Below are 21,839 nucleotides of genomic sequence, written 5' to 3' on the forward strand. Positions count from 1 at the left end.
TGCATTTCTTCACGTGCGTTGTTCATTTCTTTATTTTTAGAATTTAAGAGGGAGCTGAACCCCCATTTTTTACTCGTCTAGACACTATTTTTTTTTCAGGATCAATCGGGTCTTGGCCTACAGTTTACAGTGGGAATCGAACCAATATGCATACAACGGGAATCAATCCCGGGAAGCCTTGATTATTACAAGACAACTGCGTTAACCACTACAGACCCATCTCTGCATGGAAAAATGGGTTCTTAGAAGAGGCGTGCCCATAAATTTCGTTCAGCTGTTACGCACGCCGCTGCTTAGTGAAGCATGGACAAATTAGGTTAGCCCAATTGCCTGTGATGCAAACTTATCCGTGGAATACATGGTGCCACAATCAGAATGACGGAAAGAACTAAAATCAGACAAATTCTACTGGAGCTGGTAAAACTGTCGGATGAGTACAGTCGACATTCCGCTAGATCGTTTGGGGCCTTCGGGGGCCGTGAGAAACCAGGGAGGCAGCCGGTTCCCAGGCAACGCCGACCAATCAGGACGAAGAACGTATGTCGTGGCATGCGCCACCCTGGCAGCCATTGGCCATGCCCGCATTCCGATGGGATACTGCGTCCCCCCACCCAAGCGGCCTCTCTCCCACACTGCTGGATGTCGCCGCGACCGTGACAACTGCTATCACGCATGCACGTGCCACTGCTTTTCTTGCGAGTCCGGCTTCGGGAGTGTGGGAAAACTCCACCTCTCGCAAGCCGACTGCCAATCATAGTGGGGCTCGTGAGGAGATGCCTAGCGACGAGAGCGCGGACGATCTTGCGGTTAATTATCTGCAAGGGCGGAAGTAGATTGCTTCTGCGGTGGATCTCCAACACAATGTAATGTCCTGAGGTTGCGTGTTAGTTAATTGTGTTCATATGGCTCTCGAAGGGTGCTAGGAAATGTTGCAACTACAGCCCCTATCGTTAAAGGGATGAGAATTGATGTAACTATTGGAATTTCCGCATATCAGGAAATGTAACGTCGCATTCTGCTTCTACTCGTTAATCGCGAAGATGATGCACAACACAGAGAGTTAGGTTAGGAACAGTCACGAACAGGAACGATTTTATTTATTTTATTTTACTTCGTTTTTCTGCCAAATTGTGAAGGTGGGGGATGAATGGTAGTTAGAGGACATGGCAGCACAAGACAGAAGTCCCACAGAAGCCAGAGCCTCGTTAGTCTGCCAAGTACAGTCTACGTCGTGTACGTGTTGCCAATTGGTGTGGCTTCAAAAAGTGTCAATCCCCGTTTACTCCAACATATAACCTGCATGGAACTTTGTCTTAAAGTTTGTGGGGGGTCATAATTCTCCCTTTTGCCCAACATTCCCAAAGAAATGAACGTCAAAGGAAGGAAAATGTGGCAAAATGAAGACTGGCTACTAAAAGGTAAATATACAGTCACCAGCAATAGAAATTGGATCCCTAAATCCTGAAATACTCACTTCCTTGCAAGGCGTTATGTGTGTTGCCTAACTCGACGGCGGTGGTATAATTCGCCATTCACAATTTGATAGTAAAATCCACTTATCACCGTATCACACCCCCCACCCCTCCCTTTCGAAAATCCTGGTGACGCCACTGACATCACCAAAGATATGGATAAGCAAACCTGCACTGGCAACCTGATGAATACAGTTTGGTGCTCCGGAGCTTTTTTCCAGATATTTCAGTCAAGAGGGTTGAATTCGTATTTAAGTGCACATTTAGAACAAAAATGCGGGGATAGGAAGTGTGGATAAATCATTGTGCTATATTGAATGACACCTACACTGTAATTCGCGTACCTTCATGGAATCCGACGACTAAGCGTTTGATTTCGTCATACATGACCCTCGCCCGCGCTCCACTGGGTTTCGTGTGCGTAGAAAAGCGATTACGTTGTCGAACGACGGACGCGTGCATGGGAACAGCGGGAAGTCTGCGGCGACTCGTTCCGACGGAAGTCAGCCGAGCGAAAACAGGAAGTGCTCATCAAGCTTCGCATTGTCCACTGGCTCTTTGTCATGATACGTTGCCCCGCAGATTAGAATTTTCCCAGTGGTTTCCTAATCACGTAACGCTGTGAGAAGCGGGGTCAATGTTGATGGACTGACAGAGGCAATTGCGTATTTCTTTCTGTCTCCTGCGTCAACACCAAGGCAAATTTTTCTTATGGGATATTTTGAATCTCAACCGCAAGATGGTACCACTTATTTCATAAACAAACGAACTCTACTATGAACTGATTTTTTTCTGGTATTTTTCTTGTTTGTTCCTAGATTTTTTTCCACTTTTGGTCAGCCTCAAATCAGTCTCAAATGAATCACCATTAAGACAAGCACAACTGTATAGCAATTAGTAGAAATTCGATACTCAAGAGTTTATTTTCGTATTGCTCTCATTTTAATGTGCACGCTCGCGGTCGGCCGAAGAGGAGACCTTATACTCAACGTCAAAAGAAATAGTAGGCGAATTGTCCATAACCATTTTAGTCTATCTGTTTTCCACAATGTGATGATCATGAATTGAAATAAAGAAAACGTCAATAAACAGACGATAACTTCTGATTCACATTAACAGAATTCCATATTTTAAAACAAAACAGGAAGTAGAATTTTAAAAAATGAAAAATTGTGATGGACAATTTGCTTACTATCATCTTAGCCGTTGGCTGTAACTGTTAGTGCCTGATAGATGCCTGATTTTAACCGTTTCTTCCATAGCAAATAGTGTTGGCCACGTGACGAGACGGGACGGGACAGGCTTTTAAAAATTCGAGACGATACGAGATTGACCATGTGTCATGAGACAAACTAATATTTTCGAGACGAGACAGGCCAAAGTCTCGTCTCGTGGGCAACACTAATAGCAAAGGTTTCTTTTCGGTTCATGTAATCTTTTCGAGTGTCCATTTTAGAAGACACAAAGTGAGAAATTATCTTCTTTGTGGTGCATCTCTGGAAACTGCATTAGTTCAGATCAATAAGGCTCTGATGCAAGGAACCACAGCCAGATGCGTGTCAGTGTCCCTATTCAGCCTCGGCTATTTTTTGTCGCTAGAGATCTGTTTTGCTTTAGTTTTAGTGCAGATGAAAGTTTAATTTTCGAGTTTATTTTTTGTTTTAAGTGCATTTTATGCTAAGATAAACTAATAGGAATTGTACCTACAGTCTAAAGATTCACAATGAATCTTTAGCGGGTATCAAACCCTGGGCCCATTGATTACAAGGCAACGACGTTTCCACTACGCCACAGGGGAGGCCGTTTAATTTTCGAGTCATGTTTTTTTTTTTTTTTGTTGTTGTTGTTTTGTCCCGTTGAATATTTCGAAATCAAGTGCAATCATTGGAAAGTTTGCCAAAAATAACAATACGCTTTATTTAATCTATCTGGCAACGTAATACGTAAATATTTGTGCAATATTGATAATTGATACGCGTACAGCTGATTAACATGGTTGAACAGTTGAACCAACACTCATAAATCACCTGCTAGTCTCTTGATAGCCTTATGCTTTCCAAATCAGAACGAATCAGGTTCACTTAATGACTTCTTGTAGGTCTATTTTCTTTCAAATTGTGATTACATTGTTCCAACTCAGGGAACTACGTGTTGCTATCTTATGCAAACTTAAACAGCACGAAGATGTGGTTGGTTTCGGCACCGAGTAAAAGTAACGTCAACAACAGAATGATGCAGGTCATTGTTGACCTTTTGTGTCAGTCTGTTCTCTCCGGTCACTCCAAACAGACGCACTCTTTGTAATATTTACACGGTGACTCACATCCGGACCGTTTCTTGTAGCCTACAACGTGCGTCATGGCGATTGTGTGCAAGTCTCGACTGGCGAATGTTTTATTACATTTTTATGCTATGATGCGCATCACTCTCTGGTCGTATGTAAAAGTTTGGTAAATTTTTTTCGGTCCGCCGTATGCTGAGATAGGTTAATCGGGACTGGACCTACAGTTTAAAATGGAATGTAAACCAATGTGTGGCTCCACAAGGAATCGGTCCACCGGGAACCTTTTGATTACAATGCAATGACGGGGAGGCGCTGTTAAATATCTTGCCTTGTAATGAAGAGATTTGTGCAGTGGTTCTGATCCACTTTAAACTGTAGGTACAGTCCCGATTGACTTGTACGAACAAAAATGAACTTTTAAACTGTTATTTAACACCTGTCCTGCGTTTTTTAGCTATATCTTCCCTCTTCCTCTCTCATACGATTACAAAACTTTAATGTCATTCTCTCTCTCTCTCAGTCTCTCTCTCTCTTCCTCTCTGTTACTCAACACCCACCCTTTTCCTCTCCTTCTAATCTCTCTCTCTCGCTCGCTCGCTCTATGTGTGTGTGTGTGTGCTCGCGCGCGCGTCTGCCTTTTATACAAGCATCCACTGTAATATTCGAAAGGGATGTTAAAAATCTTCCCTATTAAATTGTGCGTACTTTAGTTATGAGCATAACTATAAATTATAGATTACCCTCAAATATTCCGTGACCAAAGGAGATAAAAAGCTCATTTAAAGTCTGTACGGAAGTGCGTCATTGTAAAGATACTGCTTGTGGGGAAAATGTACAAAAATATGGCATGTGCAACAGCGAGAAAAAATAGGAAACTTGGTACAAATTCACAAGATATTATTGATGCCTCCCCGATGGTGCACTGGTAACGAGAGGCATGGGTTCCAAACAACGGTACCCGCAGGATTTTTTTTCAGGGGAAGCAGTCACAGACGCTTTTATTATTACTACTACTACTAGACTATTATTATTATTATTATTATTATTACATTACTATTATCTACTACTACTACTTATGTTTTTCTTAAAATTACATTTGTATTTTCCATTTTCTGTACATCTATATACAATTTGCATAACTTTATACTTAACCTTAACTTTTGTAGGGCAAAAAGCTGTTTTTATAGTTAGATGATCACTGTAAAAGAGACTGTAAGCTTGAATGTAACACTATTTCAAATAATAATAATAGTTTCTGTAAAAATATTATTTGTTATAAAATATCTGTACAATTTCACCATTCTAATTACATTAACTCTTTCCAGAAATATCAGGGGGGTTAAGCGCCTCCCTTGCTGGTGCCCATGGTTCGAAGGCACATTTCACAATAGTTCGGGTCCCACTTTTTGACATTACACTGTGTATGAGCTGAGCAATTTGGCCAACTCTGGCACGTCACTCAGTCCACAGCAACAGGTTGCCTATGCTTACAAAGTCGTCCGCGGTCTCTATCGTGCATCCCGAGCCCCTGCCGCAACTTAGCATAGTGTAAACAAGTCCGTGACTGGCCGCAGTCAAGCCTCGCGCCAGATCCGATGCACAACCGAGGCCTCACCACAATTTAATTCTAAGATGTTGTCCATTAACCTCCTTGCCTTTTCTTTTTTTCTTCCTTCCTTGTCTGCTTTCACGTTCGTAGGCGGACGGACCTCTCGAGACAAATACCCTCAACAGGTGTCCCGAAGACTTTTTTGATGCCAAAAAAATGGCTGCTGCAAGCTCAGTTTTTGAATTAGTTTTCATTGTGTGCAAATTTTGACCCCAGGGTGAGCAACGCGGTTTCGTTACAAACGTTGTGAAATGTTACGAGATAATCGCGTCTGGACTATAATAGTTGTTGAAGAAGACAGTAGACACATCCAAAAATCAGAATATCTAACTTAAAATAAAGACTAATTCCCCAATAGTGGGGGGAGACAGCAATTTAAATGGTAGCATAAATGTTAAGTTAAATATAATCATTGAAACTTTATTACCTCAATATTCTGTACATGGAAAGGAAAACGCATTTAAAAGTAATCTTTCTCACAAATGGCACAATGTTATTAACTTTTTTAAAAGTTCAGAACTAGACAAGAAGACAAGACTGTTTTAACAATAGTTCTTTATTAGCATTCAATGCTAATTAGACACTATCCATTGCATACATAGCCTTCACCCCCAATAAGCTGCCCCATTGTCGAGTTGAAGCAAATATGGTTACCGCACTGTGTCAATTACAATTCACAGCACGACCGTCGTAGGTTCGATCAAAAAAAAAAAAAAGGCAGAAGAAGACGAGAGAAGAGGTGCTCTTTTGAAGCACAGTGTTTGGATAGATGAAAGTAAAAAGCACTGCACAATGGATAATGTTTAATTAACATTGATGCTGAGAAACAATTTACTTCTGCTCTACCCGGTGGAGGCACAAGTGGTTCGGATATTATTCAATTTCAATTTCCTATACAGCGTGTTTCAAAAAGAATATACGTATTACAAAGTATTATTTTGTCCAAACTATCGATCGCTGCGCCCCGGCTCGGCTATTAGAGAAACGAATACATAGTCTAGTTTATATAATAGCCGCTAGATGTCAGTTGTGTTCTGTTTTGCTTGGTAACCGTCAGTTGTTTGAAATGGCTACTCCGCAGCAGAAATCATTTTGTGTTCTCGAGTTTGCGAAGTGCATTTCCGTGATTACAGTGCAAAGACGTTTCAGGTTGAGGTACCAAATTGATCCTCCGAATGGGTGGAACATTCGCAGATGGTATCGACAGTTTGTAGATACAGGATGTGTATGTAAAGGAAAGCGTCCTGGCCGCCCTCGTGTTCCTGAAGAAAATGTTGCACGAATTCAAACTGCTTTCCAACGTAGCCCTTCAAAATCAACTCGTCGTGCCAGTCGGGAGTTACAACTTCCTACAACAACAATTTGGCGTGTTTTGAGACGTCGACTGGTTATGAAGCCGTACAAAGTACAGCTGTTACAAGCTCTGCGTCCTGATGACAAACGCAAACGTGTGGCATTTTGTAACGAGATTCTTGATGCTATTGACAATGACAACACTTTCGCACAACGCATCGTGTTTAGTGATGAAGCTGCGTTTCATGTCAGTGGTCAGGTAAACAAACATAATGTTCTTCTCATTTGGGGCCTACAGGACCTACATGCATTCATTGAACATGTACGAGATTCGCCCAAAGTGAATGTGTTTTGCGCGATATCCCGATCATCTGTTTACGGCCCATTCTTCTTTGATGGAAACACGGTTAACGGTCAGCAGTATCTCTCTATGTTACAAAACTGGTTGTTTCCGAGGCTCCACGAAGACAACTTCATTTTTCAACAAGACTGGGCACCCCCTCACTGGAGTCGCCAAGTGCGTGATTATCTGAATGAAACTACCGAACCGTTGTATTGGTCGTCAAGGAGCTGGCGACTTAGCATGTATCAGCTGGGCTCCACGGTCACCGGATTTGACACCCTGTGACTTCTTCCTGTGGGGTTTCATTAAAGACAATGTTTATGTACCACCAGTCCCACAGAACCTGGATGAGTTGAAAAACCGGATCCGTACTGCCGTAACATCAGTGACGAAGGACATGCTTGCCCGAGTATGGGAGGAATTTGAGTATCGATGTGATATTGTTCGTGTCACTGCTGGAGGACATATTGAACATCTGTAATCTGAACTTGAGAGTTTCGTAAGTATGTGTGTCAAGTTTCATCTTCGTATGTCTTAAAGTTTAATAAATATATGCATGCAAAATACGTATATTCTTTTTGAAACACGCTGTATTATTGAGAAATACGAATGCAACAATAATCACAGTCGTACATTAATTAACATCAACACGCCAAGTACAAAAATAGCATCAAGAAAAAAAATGTGTACATATTTCTTTTTTTAACGTAATGGTGGAAAATATGATCATACTGGTTTAATTTTAGAGATGAAATTTACGTTCTTGTACACTGTTCATAGCCGAAATGTTGCTTTAAAACTTAACTAAGAGAAACGTAACATTCTTGGAATATATTATTATTATCCGTACCAGCTAACTGTAGACCAGGCGAACGAGATCAAGTATATGCGCAAGCAGTGACGCGTGACGGCTCCACCAATGAACAGCGAGAGAAACGGGATTGTGGAATGGGCGACGGGAGTTTTCCCGATTTTCTCCTTCGCTATGCAGCGTTGCAAACTTTTGAAAAAGATAATAACTTACGCACATGGCAAACGGACCGTATTTTTGTCTCCAGGTCCGTACGATTGGTTTAAGAATTTCTTAGGGAAATATTAGGGATAAAACTGCAAGAGCAAATTTTGACAAGCTGTGCATTTAGCGTACGGACTAAGGTCTGGACCGTACGGTTGGCAACGCTGAGCTTTCACCACTCGATTTTCCTCCACCTCCTCTGTCCATATGCGCGGCCCTGCTCTGCAGTTAGCTGGGACAGGGTATAAGTAACTATTTTTTCAGTAACATACACAATACTGAGTAGTTCATATTATAGTTACTACAGGAGGAATTACAGAAAGAATTCCACGGTAACATTTGGCTCGGAATGGCTGTCACTGTGAACAAAATGTATGTCTAAATCAATATGTAAAAAAAATCCTGTTCTCCTCTGCACGGTAGTCAAGTCAGGTCACATGGTTTCGGAATGGTAAGAGGCGTGAAAAGAAGTCAAGAGGCAATGAACAAAGCCGCAAATTGACATTCTGCCTGAAGTCAATTCCACAAAAAGGGGTGGGGGAGGAGAGACGACTCCTAAGTAGCCGAAAGTGGTAACTCATCCTCGTAACTCGAATGCCGTTGGCTTAAAAGCGGCGTACGCACTTCAGCGCTGCTTCATTTTCTAGGTAATCGCATGGGAAGCTAATGTGACAGCTGGATAAATACGCCTGCATACGTGTGGGTGTGTGCATTGTGCTGCTTGCCGGCCTGAAGGTCGCGGAGTCGAGGAAACCGTGGGAAAGCTTGGTCGACGAGGCAGCGTTTCACCCGTTTTGTCCCTCACCGCGCGATGGCCCAAGCAAGTTTTTTTTCCATTCCAAGGAGTCCCTCTTGCCTCCTTGGGGCTTACAAAAAGTTGAAATGCGAGTCTGTGTTATATCGCCGCTTCGTACTTTAACGGAATGTACAAGTGGGATTTTATCGTTTGAGGACAGACTGTAGAGAAGAAGGTGGGGAGGAAAGCGTCCAGCTTCTAATGGATATTTCTTCACCCCCTTTTTACCTTTTCCTCCCCTATTATAGTTTGTTGCTTTGCAGAGCCAATTAGTTGTATGAAAGATAATAATATAAAATTTTGCTTCGTGTATCGTGATGTTGGTGGAATGTTTCATGAAACCTGTTCCACGAGGAAGTGAAAAACCATGCTAGTAAGTGTACAGTACACGTAGTATGGAAAAGAAGGAAAGCTCGTGTCTGCTATTACTGGTGGCAAAAAGACAAGTAAATTACCCACAATCATGACATATCATGTCTCCAGCCGTTGAAACAACCTGATAAAAATTTAAAAATTACAGCTTCACTTTCACTTTCACAATTTCACTTCTCGCCAAAGGATCTTGTGGCCCTGCACTCTACAAATTCCTTCTTGGAAGCAGTTGCCACCGTATGCATGTGGCATTTTTCATTTACAAGCTGGGGAATTAGGATTCCTGAAATCTCAGCATGGTTTATGTTGGAAGGAAAGGAAAGGAAGCATATGTGGATATTTTTTTAAAAAGTGCTCATAACATTCCGTACGATTTTAAGCATCATTGTTGTATTTCCATCAAGGCACAGCGGCTTTCTCAAAAGTTTCCCTGCATTTTGTCTAGTGCGTTGACTTTACCGTTCTAGATAATATAGGGCATCAATGCATGTGTAATCGTGAGACGTTAGTCACTGGTAATTGAAATCATGTTTTCTAATTCTGTCTAGTGCGGGGTTTCAAGACTATATAGAATTAGCAACACTGCCCAAAACAGAATGACAAGACAAGTAGCTTAAATTTCCTTAATTTCAATGCGTGAATATCATCGTAGGTGCTTTACTAATGAATGGTTATGAATATATAAGCAAGGATAAGGCTAGCAAATACTTCGAATGGCATATATAACTCTAGTTTTGAGATGGCATTAAATGGACTATCTATCAGAGTGCAAAAAGTCTGCGGAGAAACCACTACCAGAATGCACCAATAGAGCTGCACCGGATTTATCTAGAACACGTGCTTTTGTTTACATCCACTATAGAGACTTCATACCGATAGATACATCTAGCAGATTCAAACTCTGTCTTGTATGATCCTTCGGTTTTCAGTGGCGCAATCACAGGGGAGGGGGGCAGGGGGCATTGCCCCTTCCAACATTGGACGGATACGAGTTCTAGGGGGGGCAAGGGGAGCAATCATTGACGGCCAAGGGTACCTACAGGGAGTAATTATCGCCTCCAATTTGAAATTTTATGCAAATAAAAATACTCTTCGTAAAATTTTCGCTTCGCTCGCAATGCCTCCTTTTCTTAGTCTTATCAAGTTTAGAAGCGGAGCTAGGGGGAGGCGGGAGTCGGCCTTGGGCGCAGAACGATCTAAATGAAAAAAGTTGTAAAATTGATTGTTTGAATTATGGTTTCAAGTCCATTTTATGCAGAGAAAGGCTAATCGGGACTGGACTTACAATTTAAAGTGCCAAGTGTCTCCACCGAGCATCGAACCCGGGACCCCTTGATCACAAGGCGACGACTTTCCCACTACACCATCGGGGAGACCCAAAAGGTGTAAAAGAGAGAATGCATTGACGCCCAATGAAATTATTTGCGTCTTATTAAATCAATATTAATTTCAGTCTGCAAAAAATTGTTTCTAAAAATTCTCTTGCTCGCTTCGCTCGCAATTTGTGATTGTTCTCTGTAATGCATTGGAAATTACCACACAGAGAAATAAGACTTGTCTTAATTGATTTTGTCTTAAATGCATGACTAATTGTTTTGAGGAAAGGCAGCTTGCGCATTTGAGAGCAATTTATGTCCTTTTTGCTCTTGGTTTATTTTGATTTGATTGATTGATTGTGTAGTGTATTTAAATCATATATGTTGTATATAGTATGTATTAAGGAAACTTTGAATACGTACACAATTTAATGTCCACGTCGCTCCATGTTGCATATGTGTGAAACATATAGGCTATCATGCATGAAAGTTATACATGTTAATGTAAAAAAATAGATTCGGAATGCATTTATCAAGCATTTTCTGTCCTCAAAAATAGTGTGTGTGCTTCATTTCCGTTATTAATGTGAAATTGAACGTGTTGAAAAAATAATTCAAATCGTTTGTTCGAACACAAAGGCTTTAGCACCAACTTCTACCCCCTTCTTGCGTAATTTAAGAGGATAATAATGTCTGTGATACTATTACTACTACCACTAATAATAATAATAATGATGTTAATATTATCATAACATTATTATTATTAACATAACAATAATTATTATTATATTATTATTATTGCCCCCTAGACAAGAAATGTGGTTGCACCCACCCTGGGTTTCTTGATTTTCCAATGGTGGTGATGACCTTAGGCGCGACTCGGGAGAGGTGGATATACCTCCAAATATCGTATACCTACTTATTTTGGCTAAAATATCATTTATTTGTCTGTTTTTTTTTTCTTGTTTGATGGAAGGCGGTAGACTGGGCATCCGTCAACTTGTCTCTTCTAACGTCACAGCACGGAAACAATCTCAAGTAACTTCCAATAAAACAAAATATAGCTACACGATTTGAACGAAGAAATGCAACAGGAAAACGCACATACGGGAGTAAACTAGAATACAAATATTGTCACAAAATGAAAATTAACTATAAATGATTTACTTTAAAAATATTGACTTGATTTATATTTTCTTAGCGCTGCGCTGGTTTCATTACATTGTCTTGCCGATAAATCAACGGTCAAGACTTGAATCTTTATAATCTGCGCTTATGATATGGGCATGTTTGTATGCATTAACTCAACTGCTGAGAAAAACTACTCTCATTCTAGTCTATGCTGACCTCAGTGGCGGAGTGGTTAGCACATCGAGCCAAGGGTCCGGGTTCGAATTCCATCCTGGACGTCGGTGTTCGTTCTTTCTGAGTGTCACTTCATCAATTTCATTACTCATTAATAGGGCTCGGAATTTGAGGAAAAATCCTTTTTTTTTCCTAGTGTCCGAAGACGAGGCCCAACAAAATATATGTTCATTTTTGGTCATTGTAGCCCAGAAAAAGGTGGGTTTTATTTTTCCTTTTTGCCTTTTTCGGAGTTTTTGCAACTTCACCTTCTTTCGACTGTTTTTACTGCCCATTCTCAATTCGAATCATCATCAGTTCATCACCTCTTAAACATCCTTTCTGTAGTAAAGAAATAAAATAAATATATTTGAACCATCCCTGAAACGAGAGAAAAATATTTTTGGACGACTGATGCAGGTACGGTACAAGGTCCTTTCCGTAACTTGCCTGGAAGGTCGCGCTGTAAGTGGCAACTTTTTCTTGTTTTGAAGCTTTCAGCACGGTGTATACGACCAGACAGCACGCGCCTGCAAAGATCTCAAAGATAAAGATTTGCTTTATTTTACTTTGCTTTTTGTGCCACTTTGGCTAATTTGCTAAGATGGGGATGAGTAACGATATGATGAAATAGATGAATGGACACTCACAAACATCCATGCCCATGCCGGCATTCAAACCCGGGCGTTGTAGCGCGATGTGATAACCACTCCGCCACGGGGGCCGGCAAAAAGAGAAATAGAGAGTGAAGACAAAGCAATAGAGAAAGGGAGAGAGAGAGAGAGAGAGTGAAAGAGAGAAAAATAAGGACATAGAATACAGAGAAAGAGAGAGATGAAGGCAGAAGATAGAAGGATTAGGATCTGTAGATTCAGTCCCGATTAGTCTATCTGTGCACAACTCGAAATTCACACTTAAGACTATAAAAGATACAGAACATCATGTTAAATCAAAACTACAAAATAATTTAGCACAAGTTAATATTTAAGATATTTTCAATACATATATATTTGTGCGTGTGTAGAGGGGTGAGTGTGTGAGTGTATGTGTGTAGCGTTGAAGATGAAGAGAGAAAGAGGCAGCTATGGTGAGGGTGAAAGGCGCGACAACAAAGAGGGAGAAATTGATAGGGAAACGGAGTCATAAGGAAAGAGACAGAGAAGAGACATACACAGAGGGAACGAACGCTATGTGGGTAAAAATATTAAAAAATAGTTGTGACCGGGGCGGGGGGGGGGGAGACGAGGAGTTAAACATTGTGTAAGTTTCCAAGAGGTCACAACGTTTTAACAAATATATGTACATCTTTTTATGAACACGGGAAGAAGCGCAAGATAGAATATTGCACGGTTTCCCATCAATCGAGTTTGTTAATCTGCAAATTGTAGTAAATATTCTACTAATGGCAATTCTCTTCAGATGTTATGTTCCTCATGCCCTCACGGAAGGTGAGAATATAGGGAGATGAATTTCCATAAATTTTCATTTCCATTTTGGGTTCTACACTTATTATAACTTTGCCGCTGCATATAACAATCATACAACATGCATTATCGAATAGTATGTCTTTCTTTCACTGTGTACTTTTCAAATAGCAATGTGTGAATTGTACTTCTCTTTTGTATACAACTGAAATCTGCTTCAGTATCGGTAGCAACACATATCGCAGTGGTAAGACATCTGTGTAGCTATAGGTATTAAATATTGCTGCTGTGCTTAGTTTGAAACATACTATTTTAACTTTTAACTCAGTACATATGACTGACTAGATTCTGCATTCTTCGTTGAAATCGAAACCAAATACATGAACAGATTTGAACAAGAAACGAATAACTTTTGATTTGTGTGAATGAGTAAAATTGTCTTTATCTGTTTTATAGTGTTAGTTATTCAAATATTTAGTAGGGATAGTTATAATTGAATACTTGTACAAGTACAAAGTATATACTTGTACAAGTACATGCTTTGTATCTACAATAGTTTTTCATTTTCTGTTTGCTTGATTGTACGTACAAGTTTTGCGGAAGTGGCGGAGCAACCACAGGCTGAACTTCCCATGAATAAATAATTTCTAATTTCACTTTGACTTCTTTATCAACATACGTAGATATTTCTATTTTTCAAACTTAAAAATAAGCCACTTGTTAAAGTAAAGCAACTACACATTTAAGAGCTTGAGTCCTCTAACCCTGACTGACCAGTTCAAGTAAACTGTGAAGGATGCCTAGGGTTATCTCCTTGTGATTTTCGGTGAAGGTCAATCGCCAGGCGCCGACAACATTGATAATAGTACAATGATTTATGTATTTTAAGATCATAATAAAGAACTGTTTGAATTGTTCGCGTGATTATAATATTTTATCCCACTCTCGCCTTGTAACAAACAGTAACAATCTGCGATATTTGGAGACTTTGAAGAGGGGACACTTGCCCCCTGAATTCGAAAGGTGAAATCGTAGCGTGAAAACATATACGAGTAGTTCCATGAAAGACAGCAAATCAAGTGGCTTCTGATATCTGTACATCGTGAAAAAGTGCAGAAACCAAGAACTATTTATCAACAAAGTGATATATATATGTTTATGGAAAGGAAACAAGTCAAATGCAGTCAAGTCTGAACTTGAGAAGAAGGTCATGGTATTTTTAATTCAATTTCAATTCTATGATTTGTAATAATAATAATAATAATAATAATACAGTGTGCCTCGGTACGGGTACTTTACTTACTTGTAATAATAATAATAATAAAAGGTGAAATGAGTTTTTATGACTGAAGAAGAAGACATGAAATCTTACTCTGCCCCCCCAGTGCTCAAAGTGGAAATTCCTGGCTTCGGAGGGGATTCATGTCAAAAAAATATTCTATTCTTGTGTGTTTGTGCATAAAAGCTACTTTTTACATGCCCGTACAATGCGTGTCCTGTATCGACAAAGGAGAAATAATACAACCCTACCAATGAACGTTCATGATCTCTGATGGACTCACCTACATGTTTTCTCACATTGAGCCTGGCAGTTGCATAAAATAAAACAAATAAGAAATCAAAGGCAGTGAACTACAGAACTTCACTAAAGCATTTTGTCGCTGCTCGTGGCCTCTAGTGGCTGCCGCGAGCACTACTTGGAACGTGCACGAATTCCGAACCGTGCTTGGTAATTTCAAGGTTCGTTCTTGTCCACTCGTTACATGGTGGTTTCCTCTTTTTTGTGGAAAATGCGTATCAGTGATTTAACATGCTCCTCAGACATGCGGAAGGTCAGTTATCTAGAAAGGGAAAAGCACTGAAGTATCAGCCGTCTCGTCGTCACGTTCTTGACTGACAAGCGACTGGGGAAAACTTCTTATCAGCTGCAACAGCACGCAAAGGTTAGTTTAAATGTACCTAGGTTCCATGGTTCAAGGAGCTGAATCGTAACATTTGTCCAGTCACTTTCATATATCATCAAGGTTGTGAATGACATCTGAAAAACACGACCTTCAAAAGCGTAAAACGAGTTATAAACAAGCCGGAATGGGTATTTTTGCTGTAAAATGTCCTATTTAACATATCTGTTTCCTTAAAGGTTAGGATTTCCCTGGTTGTTAACTTGTTTATGACTATCCAACACTGTCATGTGAAAATTGTCGAATATTTTGTCCCACAGCGCGACAAATGTTTCGGTGGAAAATCGGGGAGAAAGATGAAACGGTATTACAAAAAAAACAGCTATTAAGAACTAAGACGAAACTGATGATATAACATGACATTTTTAGATAGTTGTTTTTGCCTAATGGTCACACCGTACACATTCTTTGTAGTGTTTACTTTTCACTTCTATCTTCTTTCAAACATTTGTTCATGATTTAATCTCAGAATGAATAAACAGACTCTTTAACTTGACACGTGGTAAATTACGCCAAAATTTGGCATACCTGTTATCCTTTTTTCATGTGTAGTATTATACATGGACTTGCTTCCATCATGTTGACGTATGACATTTAAATATGCACCCTAATCTAGTTATTGGTTAAATTGCTGAATTGTTGTTTTAAGTCCACTTTATGCAATATAGGCTAATCGATACTGGACCTACAGTGTAAAGTGGGATCCGAACCACTGTGTGCCTCCACCGGGTATCGAACCCGAGACCCCTTGATTACAAGGTGAGACGTAATCTAATTAATAAATAATCTGTGATGTTATCACGCAGAATAAAATTGGAACTTTTTGATAACCATTTTTTTTAGAGAGGAATTCATTCAATTTGGATACTTGCACAAAGTCATGTCCACGTTTCACTCGAATGAACGAATGAGTATTCTAAAAGCTCACAGACTATGGCAGATACAACCAAGGTCCACAGGTAGAATAAATATTCTAGAGCAAGCAAAACTGCTGCACTCGCACAACAGAGGCTAAAATATGAAAAGGTGTGTTGGACCAACACGGTGCTTTATCTGAGAGCAAACACACGTTCTTGTGCGGGGAGAAATCCACCCCAAAACCTAAAGAGGACTTGGCAAACAAGGTTTTCACAGTTTTTAAATCAAGACCGGGGCGACAAAAACTTACTTTTCTTCCTTCGATAATTCAATTTCAAACCTTAAAGAAGCTGAGGCTGTCGATAGTGGGGCACGATACGATCGCGATCAACAAAGATACGGACGTTTGAAGAAGCGACAACCAAATGAACTTCGTGAGTTGGCTACACAGTAATGTTGACAGCAAGCTTGAGTCTCCCCTTGCACGGAAGACGTATAGGTGGGAAAATTTTTATCAGGATTCCGCATCTTTCCAGGTTTTTCACGGATTTTTCGTCCTGTGCAGATGTTTCCTCTGTCAATTGTGGCTCAGGAGAACCTTTCTCCCTTATCTATCGTGGAATCTTCTGAAGAGTTCTTGCAAGATTGAAAAAAAAGGAAGAAGGAGATCCTTGGGACAACGTGGGCGGATTTAGGGAACTTTCTTGTTCTTTCAAAGCTGCAGTTGCTGTCCGAGCAGTTTAGGAATTTCTCATGGAGTCTAGTGTTCCTTGCCATTCGAAACTACAAACACACCTTTCACGCGGCGTAGTTTCTCTTCCTGATGATTACAGCTGGGCAAGAGTATAGTATTTTGTGAGGAATGTTGTTTCCATTATATTTTAGCCATGATAACCACTGTGTGCTGACATTCAGTGCATACCACTAGGATGAGTACATAGTGTCTATATGAATTATGATTTACTTATATCAGAGATTTTGACCAAAATATGAAGTTAAATGTGGGCTTAAAATTGTAAAAAATTACCTTTTTAATAATATAAGACGCTACACGAGCTTCATAAAATACAGTACGCTTACATTGACATTAATTGTAAAACAACACAAAACGTGTTTTCATTTTCTGTTTCCAAAACGAATAACAACAATTTGTTGTAAATGTTCGAACGTGAATTTCCTTCTGTTGTCTCTTAAGATGGGTTTATACTGACTGAAACTGCGTTCAAAATCGCATGAAGTATAATGGGAGTGTATTTCAAATTTGTCAGTTATTCGAAAGAAATGTACCCAACTCTTTCGGACACAGGGGTACATATAGTTATTGCGCGAATATGGAGTATATGCTGAGAAATGTTCCGAAATATGGAAATAATATGTAAAAATAACTAAAATATGTAAAATATGAGGCAAAACCAAATATATGCACAAATATGGAAAATAAAAACTGAATTTTTCGAGTCTACATGCCATGATGCGCAAAGATAATACAAAATATAACTGATTTCAGCTTCATACATAAATATGTATTTACATATAAATCCGTTCCCTGCTTATCATTATTCTGTTTAGTCAACATGAATTTTAGAGTTACATTGATATCACCAGGGCTCGGAAGTTCATGCATTTGTTTTGGTTAAAAGAGGGAGGCAAAAAGACAAAAATGTGAAAAATGGACACAATAAACCGAAGAAAGTGGTAAATTCCAAATCACCTATGTCTATAATTTCGTCGCCTCCGTGGCGGAGTGGTTATCACAGCGCGCTATGAAACCAGGGGTTCCAGGTTCGAATCCCGGCCTTGGCATGGGTTGGTGTTCTTCGTGAGTGTCCCTTCATCAATTTCATCATGTCATTATTCGTCCTCATCTTCGCGAGTAGCCAAAAGTGACAGAAAAGCGATGTAAATTAAACCAAATCAATCAATTACATCTATAATTTCAAGAAGTTAAAATCTATATGGAAATTACATTTTTACTTTTCTTTGTTGTCTTGATTGCACATAACCATTAGGTGTTTTCAAGTTTTCGACATTCATAGATAGCCGTCTGTCAGAAAGAACGCTTTTTCATAACAGAAAATGGCATAAGTAATTGGAGCATACATGAAATAGGCTATTGTAACCAATTCATATCAAGAAAATAATTTCCACCTTTAAGAATATCACAAATTGTTTTCAATTTTTCCAGTTCCACATAATGTACTCATTACAAGTTTGCAGTTTTCTGCAACAGGTATTTCATCCTGGCATTTCAATCAGCTGCTGCACCAATTCCTCGAAGATTTTCATGAATGTTCAATCTATTTATCAGCTTTGTAATTGTTTTTGGCAACACCATAATGTGCTAATAAAAAAAAGTTTTTGAAAGATGGAAAACTGCAGTTTTACATAAAACATTCCAAAATCGCATTGAAAATTACAAATATATGCATTAAAATTAAAATAGCCAGTAGGGTATACAAAATAGGCAAAATTGGCAAAATTGAAACGTTTCTAAAACATTTGCAAGAACATAAAAAATGTTGTCAAGAAAAATGTTATCAATAAATGCAGCACGGAAAAAAGGCATTTTACCAAACTTCTAGACTTCTAATGAAATGATACCTTTTCAAGTACCCACACATCAGAAAATATCAGAATTCAGAGAAAATAACGTATTCGAAAGCAGAAAAGATTATTCAAGAAGTATAAGACTTTATAACGTTTGTTTTCTAAACCTAAAGAAGAACAATAGTGTATTTTTGTCTTGCTGGAATGAACAGGATATAGGGATGGGGTTGGTCTTAGTATTAACCCTGTAATAATAGGAAATTGAATAGAATGTATTGCAAGTATGAGTCTGTACAGCTGTACATACCGTACAAAGGGTAAAAAAGTGCGTACTTCCATCTCCTCCTTCTCTTTGTCTTCTTCCCGTCTTTTCTTAATTGCGAGTTCACAGCTACCATCTTTCACTTTCTTCACTTTTACTATTTCCACTAATTTCTTAATTGATTCTTAGATGTTTTAGTATTGCCTTTCAAGCATTTTTATTCTCCCCTCTTAGCTTCCCTCCCAGATTCCTTATTTGCGTATCTTCCCCCATCGGTATATCCCTTCTAATACGTTTTTAGTAATTTTATTCCATTAATAAGTTTCCGCCTTTCCTCCCCTGTTTAAGAATGTGGAATTACGTCTCCTCCTCGCGTTTCCTGGACTCCCGTTCTCCCTTTTGAGTTTAGCTTGTGTCCATCCCCTCAGTCTGAACCAGGACAATTCTGATCTAGCTTTTGCCCCACGTAAGCTTCTACTGTAATTTTTTTCAGTAACAGTGATTTTCAGAAAGCATAATGTAAAGTGTAAATTGTAATATGCGTTTGACAAGGGTTTGTTAAGTAACCCGCAAGGCCGAAATACTCCCGCTCAATAAAGGCGGTTCTATTCTATCCAAACTGAATGATATCGAATGGCTCAAAGCGTCCTGAATGCTTTTCTTTCAAAATGTCATATTTCAGCATTCCAAACACACTGCAATCTTAACATCATTAATTATTTTAACATGTGCCTCAAAACCAAGGTACAAGGGGATGGGGTGTCTGCCCGCCAAAATATGTGTGTTATGTATTTATTTTGTTTGTGTAGTACACCTATGCCCTCCAGTAATCCCAAAGTAACGACACTTGTGACGTCCAGTCACACGAAAATATATGTCTATCGTAAGTAAAAATAGGTATTCACCTTGAAATGATAGGAAAAGACCGAGAACATCTCATGCATTGGCAGTGATATCTAAAAAAAAACTAAAGAAAACGACTTTACTCCAGCTCAAATAATGATCGTTTGTGAATGACTGTGCGTTCAGTTGTTTCTTTTACGCCCCCTGCTTGATGCAGTGCTCATTTCTAAAATAAACGTAGACTACACCACTAGATGGCAAATCTGCACATGCATTTGCTCTCTCAAGCAAACCATCTATATTGGTCTGTAATAGCAATACTTTTTCATCCAAATAGTTTTCTTATGGTTGATCCAAGGTGGAATTTATACAGGTGTCTGTCTCCATCTGGAATATTTGAATTCTGACGAATAATAATATTTTTAAAAGTTTTATGCAATTAATTTCCCACACATCCCTTAAATTCTATTGAATTATCCGTGGAAATCCTTAATTGAAAAATAAGTCACTCCATAATTATTGCAAATTTGTGACGATCTCCCACATATGCCACACGAAAATTCGCGAATACAACAGCGTCCGACGCCCCCTTCCCCTTTTCCACACCCCTATGCGTAACCTGGGAGTTATATTGTAATTCAACGAATCAATTTCGCATATGTTATGCAATAGGAATATTACGATCTTTCAGAAATATGAACGAGATTTTTTCGTGCTCTAGGTACAAAAACGGTAAGAAATGGACAACAAATACGTTGAAGCTCATTGCTAGAAGAAAGAGGCAGCAATGATAGACCAACAAAAGGTGCCGTCTTTCGTTATACCAACCATGATGACTGTTGGCGTCCGGAAATGATCAAACTGTGCCCATGTGAATGTCCGCACACATATACGTTTCTGAAACCTGTACACAAAGGGGAGAATTCGCGGTGTTACGAAGAACTCCTGAATCATCGCCATGAATTCTCTGTACAGCGATCATCGCAAACACTTGCTTCATTGCTGATGCTATTGATAGCGTATCGAATCCCCTTGCTCTTTGAAACACGTTCCTGTTGGATGAAAGCCAAAGCAAGGGGGAAACAGTTCTTCCTATCCTTTGCAGAAATTGTGCTCCGTGAGAAAGGGGAGTGAATTTCATATTGGAAATCAAAAGAAATGTAGACAATTGGAGAACGCTTCATTGGACATCGAAAGGTAAAGGGTTTTTTGGTGTCTCATGAGAGCACATCGGTTGGAAATATTTGCTGAATCACCAAGTTTGAAAACCCTATGTTGCAGGCTTGTCTTTGAAAGGAGTGTCACCCCATCCCTGTTCTGCAGGTAGAAATGAAATATTGGCATCTCGACAATGCACGTACGTTACCTAGCACCATGTAAATCAATTTTTAGCCTGCACTCTAAGCAAGACCCGTTGAAATATCGATTTATTCGTAGATTCACTTATGCTTACAAATTTAGAGAAATGCAATTCTTCAGTCACAAGTAGAAGTGCGTAGTTGTGGGGGACGTACAAAAACGCTGAACTGCTGACTGCCATAAGAAAATGCTGACCGCGTGGAGCAGCGTTTACGTCCCTAGTTGTGGAAATACTACTGAATTAAGGGGGTACGATCCTCATGAAACTTTGCAAAACGACAGCTGCTGTTCTTTCTTCACTTATCCAATTAAAACGATTTGTCAGGCTAAAATAGTTGTTCGAATTTCGTTCTGGGGCATTCCTTTGTCACGAATGGGACACGCGGACTACATTTTAAATATTAAAGTAACTAGTCTACTGATACTTAAGCAACATTATTCTTACAGTTTCCTTGCAATGAAATATGAAACTTAACACTGTAGATTAAACATAACTATCCTTCAAATACTTTCCCAGATTTGTAGCTATTAGTGAATAATTTTGTGTCACGGGTGGAACAGACGAAACACTGCCTCTTCACTAAATAAGAAATGTATTTTAATTTCTGTGAATTGTGAAATGATGAAAATTATATTATTTAAGACACATAGAGAAGGTAACTGACTTTTGTATATTCTACAGTAGTAGAGTTGAAGGGGAAGTGTAACAGTTAAAGGAGAAATTAATTGTCTTTTGGTGTC

Source organism: Lepisma saccharinum, chromosome 4 (genome assembly GCF_977018435.1).
Source record: "Lepisma saccharinum chromosome 4, izLepSacc3.1, whole genome shotgun sequence".
NCBI lineage: Eukaryota > Metazoa > Arthropoda > Insecta > Zygentoma > Lepismatidae > Lepisma > Lepisma saccharinum.